This window comes from Cervus elaphus, chromosome 8 (assembly GCF_910594005.1).
Source record: "Cervus elaphus chromosome 8, mCerEla1.1, whole genome shotgun sequence".
In the NCBI taxonomy this organism is placed as follows: Eukaryota; Metazoa; Chordata; class Mammalia; order Artiodactyla; family Cervidae; genus Cervus; species Cervus elaphus.
In genome coordinates, this window is record NC_057822.1 from 923,064 (window position 1) to 928,233 (window position 5,170).

General features: G+C 53.9%; 1 non-coding gene across 1 annotated transcript; it reads right to left on the reverse strand.

The window, feature by feature from the left end:
* Positions 1-529: 529 nt before the first annotated feature.
* On the reverse strand, positions 530-603 carry TRNAC-GCA. The gene has a single exon. It is a non-coding gene; the product is annotated as a tRNA-Cys (tRNA).
* Positions 604-5,170: the final 4,567 nt, after the last annotated feature.

Here is a 5,170-nt window from a genome sequence, read left to right on the forward strand (position 1 = left end):
AAGCTGAATGCCGAAAAATCGATGCTTTTCAACTGTGGTGTTGAAGACTCTTGAGAGTCCCTTGGACTTCAAGGAGATCCAACCAGTCCATCCTAAAGGATATCAGTCCTGGGTGTTCATTGGAGGGACTGATGCTGAAGCTGAAACTCCAATACTTTGGCCCCATCATGCGAAGAGTTGACTCATTTGAAAAGACCCTGATGCTGGGAGGGGTTGGGGGCAGGAGGAGGAGGGGACAACAGAGGATGAGATGGCTGGATGGCATCACTGACTCGATGGACATGAGTTTGAGTAAACTCCGGGAGTTGGTGATGGACAGGGAGGCCTGGCATGCTGCAATTCATGGGGTCGCAAAGAGTCGGACATGACTGAGCGACTGAGCTGAACTGAACTGCAAATGAAAGTGAAGTCTCTCAGTCGTGTCCAACTCTTTTCGACCCCAGGGACTGTAGCCCACCGGGCTCTTCTATCCATGGAATTTTCCAGGCAAGAGTACTGGAGTGGGTTGCCATTTCTTTCTCCAGGGGATTTTCCTGACGCAGGGATCGAACCTGGGTCTCCCGCATTGCAGGCAGACGCTTTTACCATCTGAGCCACCAGGGAAGCCCCTTATGGCGTTTTTGTATGTTGTCGCTCCAGGAGATGAGGAGGTGTTTTTCCGGGTGCAAGCATGCAGCAACGGCTCCCAGCTCCCAGGCTGTCTCTGGAGGAGAGAGGGTGAGTTCCGGCTGTCAGCCCCAGAAAACACTGTGGGTGGCCAGTGGACAGGCAGGATGAGGCAGGGGCATTGGCCACAGCCCCTCTGGTAAGCCCTGCAGCCTCCTTGCCAAAGACTTCTTTAGATTTACCTGGTTTCTCTGGAGCCAGGCAGGGTGCCGGGCGAGCTGGCCCCTCACTGCGGCTGGAGGCTCACTGCTGTGTGATCTCTGGGCCTCAGTCTCCCCGGCCCTGATCCTCCCGCCTGCACCCCAGCACTGGCGGACCCAGTTTATGTGGCTGAGTCACCTGATGGCTCCCAGCCTCAATTTCCTCATCTGCACAGTGGGAATAAACACAGCGACCCCTGGGAGGTGTCGGGGAGGTCATGGTGTCCCCAGGGGCCCTGTAGGCACAGGGGGCTTCTCCCACCACCCCCGCCGAGGGTCCCAGCTTCTTGGGCCTCAGCACGCCCCCACCCCCACGGCCCGGACGCCCAAGAAAAAGGTGGGCTGCAGTGAGGGGAGGGGCCCAAGAGGCGATCAGAGATGCCGGCAGCTAAACCGGCTCCTACAGAAGCGGAAACGAACCGAAAAGGGCAGCAGGAAAGGATAAATCTTCAGACAAAAATGTCCAAACAAAAGGGGAAAGGGGAACAAAGGGAAGACAGGCGGAAGTGGCTGTCAGGAGATGGAAGGAGGCGACGTGCCCAAGTGAAGAGCCCAAAAGAGAGAGCAGCCCCGCCTCCGATGAAGCGGGAGAGAGAGATTAATTCTGATTAATATCACACACCAACTCCCATCGCGGGCCCCGTTGCCTTCCTGTACAAGCCGGAGGAATACTTTTATCAACTCTTTTGTAAACTCAGGTTTTTTTTTGGTAGCTCTAGAAACATCCCTTTTTAAAAAGGAAGTAAACCCGTCTCATCTCGTTTTAAAAATGTAAATGCATTTTGTTTAGAAGTGAAATCATTTGCCGATTGTTTACTTCTTGGTACAACCAGAAAATAGTGGTATATTGAATATGGGAGGCTTTGATTGTCTTTGGCATCAGCTTAAGATTCCCATAGATGAAGGGGTAGCTTTTAGATACTGTAATACAAAGCGTACTAAGTGGCCGTTGGAGTCAGCTGTGCGTTTAATGTCTGGAATACCTTAAACACTAGCCATGCTGGGTTTGGTACGATTGTTTCCTATAGCGAATCGCTCACTCGATCTTGGCTCTCCCGGTCAAGATTCTGTGCACTCTGCAACATCTTTGGTCTTGGTAGTCCGGTTTTCCTAAGTAATTCTGTTAATGTGGTGTGGTGTGCATGTGTACGTTCTCAGTCATTTCAGCTGTGTCTGACCCTTTGCGACCCTCTGGACTGAAGCCCACCAGGCTCCTCTGTCCTTGGGATTCTCCAGGCAAGAATACTGGAGTGGGTTGCCATGCCCTCCTCCAGGGCATTTTCCTGACCCAGGGATCGAACCTGCGTCTCTTACGTCTCCTGCATTGGTAGACAGCTTCATTACCATTCGCACCACCTGGAAAGCCCACTGTGCTGTCAACGGTTGACAGTCTGGGTGTGTAGTGTATATGATTTTAAATTGTGAATCGTGGGACTTCTGATGTAACAGCGTATCAATATTGGAAGATATTGGTACTTAATATCTTGTTAAGGAAAACTTGCCTCTACATTTTAAGCTGGAAAGTCACTGGCATAATTGTTCAGAGAAGAATCACAGCTACATGATTTCTTTAGATTTTTTTGGTACATGAATTAAGAATTGGGTACAAATTGAAATGTCTCTGTACTGATCCTCAAAACAACCAATAAAATCTCATTTATATTAAAAAAAAAAAAAGGCACAGAGACAGTGGGGAGAGAGCAGAAGGAGCCCTGGAGCCCCCGGAACTCTCTCCTCCTGCTGTTTCTCTGCCCCCTTCCCTGTCTCTTTCCTCTCGGGGGTGCCAGGCTGCGGTGGGGAGAGGTCGGAGCTCTGCCCACAGGGGCAGTGGGGCCCCTGGGGGCGCTCAGTTCATTGTCAGGGCCAAGAAGCCCCAGGGCTCTTCAAGGGATGCCTGGAACCTCTGCCTGGGGAGCCCAGGGCCTGCTGACCGGCTATGAGGCAGGGGACCGTGGACTCTCATGTCACTGAGGGTCTAGACGTTTGAGTTTAAGCCAGCGTCCTGTTCCCCAGAGCCAAAGGCCCGGCAGCTCCCCGTCCCTCTGAAAGGCCAGAGTGAGGAGGAGAATGAGGTTGAAGCAGGTGCTTTCCCAGGGCAGAGCCTGTAGGGGCTACTTAGAGAAGAGAACACTTCTGGGAGCCAGAACCACGTGGAAGGGCTTCCTGGAGGCGGTCGTCTACGAGGGGCCAGGAGGGAGCCTCAGAAGCCCAGGAAGCTGGCTAGCGCCAGGCGCTTTAGAAATCTCACCGGTTTCTTCCTCTGCAGAGTGGGGACAAGCACGGCCACCAGCTGGAGGATGTCAGTGGGGATGTGTTACAAAACCCAGCACCCCGGCCAGATGTGCACCTAAGTCCCTTTCTGCAGAGGAAGCAAAGCGGCCCCAGAGCAGTCGAGGGACTGCCCTCGGCCCTGCAGCCAAGGCTGGACCTGCGCTCTCTGTAGTGCTGGTAGGGCCTTCGCAACGGCTGCCCCCGCCCCCTGGACTGCCATTGCCCCTTCTTTCCTTCCTGCATGTGGGGTAAGACTGGGCTGGGTGGCCTTGGAGCAGTTGCTGGCCCTCTCTGGGCATGTCATCCGTGACAAACCAGCCGGCAGCTTTCTGAGAGGATGAGGAGCACCGGCTCCCACAGTCGGAGCAGGGAGGGGGCAGCAGGCAGGCTTTTGAGCCCCGCCCTGCTCAGTCACCAGCGTCTTAATCTCTTTTAAACGTGACCTCCTGGGTTTCCAGGTTACCGCTCCAGCCCCTCTTCTCCTGAATTTCTAGAAGTGTATGTGCCCCCACTCCCCCAGCCTAGCCATCAGGGCCCCCTCTGCCCCCAGGCCAGCCCCCAGCCCCAAGACTATGGCTGCGCCAAAGCCAGCAGGGGCTGGACGGCTCAGGCCCCCGTCCTGGGAGGCTGCAGGGCTTGAAGGGAGCTGGAGCTGGGTGGCTGGCGTGCAAAGGACCTTAAGTGTGAGCTGCTGGGACCTGGTGTCTCTTGGGTCCTCCTGCCGTCAGGCCTCTGCGTGCGCATCAGGGCTGCTCTGGGTCCAGGAGGCCAGACACAGGTCAGTGTCGCCTTTCCCAGAGCAAGAGCTGGGGGTGCATGCGAAGCAACGGAAGAGGCTGAGGGACCTAGCGCCCACATGTCACAGCTAAAATCCTGCAGCCGCATCACGACCCAACACGGCCAAGCACAGAAATGACAAACAGATAAATAAACACTACAGTAAAAAAGAACCGCAGTTGGACAGGTCAGATGCAGACGGCGTGTCGGATGACCGGAGAATCGCGTCTCTGGTCCTGAGGATGATTCGCTGTCCCTTACCCACGTTGCCACCCCCTGGCTGTGTCTTTGGGGTAACCACTCACCTTCCCTGGGGCTTTCTGTCTCTCTGTGTTCTGTGAGGCTGGTGGACCAAGTTTTCTGGAAGAGCCCACTGAAATGTGGAGCTCTGCACTAGGGGTGCACCCTCAGGCATTCCTGCCCCGAACCCCCTCTCCAGGAATGATTCCCCAGCCTAGGGGAAGCCGGCAGAAAGCGCAGACCCAGGCTTAGTGTTACAGTGGGGTGTCAGCAGTAACCAGCTTGGCTGGCCCTGAAAGATATTGGGTCTCTGCTTTCTTAGCTCAAGGAAGATCCAGTATCAAAGACGATAGCCCTCAACTCTCTGCCTCTTCCTGTTTGATTAGAAGTTTGGAGAAAATAAACATGCTCATGGAGAAGAGTCAGAAAAACACAAAGCGTATACTTCTGCAGACAGTCCCCGCCCCAGTCCATCTGTGAATCAACCATAAGGATGCTGTGAATCACTTAGTTTAATATCCCACCCTTGCCCCACTTGTTAATATTAAACTCCACCCCAGGTGGGGGTATTTCCCTCGGTTCTCAGGGCCTGGAAGAACCAGCCCTCTCATCGTCAATGGCTTTAGGTTTACCTTCTGAGCACCATGATTCACAGAATTGATTATATTTCCCTTTTTTCCTGGGCCACCAGGAAGCTCACAGCTAAATCTACCCACCAGATGGGATGCCTCTTTCTGTCTTTCTCTTTCTTTCTACACACTTTGACTTCATTTTGTCACTTAAAAGATATGTCATATCCAGGGTGTATTTTGTAAGCTGTCTCAGATCCATCTTATCAGGATGTGGGCCATGAGTCCATGAAAGAATTAGATGTGCTGAGTCTTTGTGTGGAGTGGACGCTGGAGAAATAGCAGTGGAAGTTGGCGGGGGGAGGGAGACCAGGAAGGCTGCAGATGGGAGGTTCTTGGGAACAGGGCCCCGGGAGGGAGGGAGGGTGGCCCAGGGGAAAATGATCC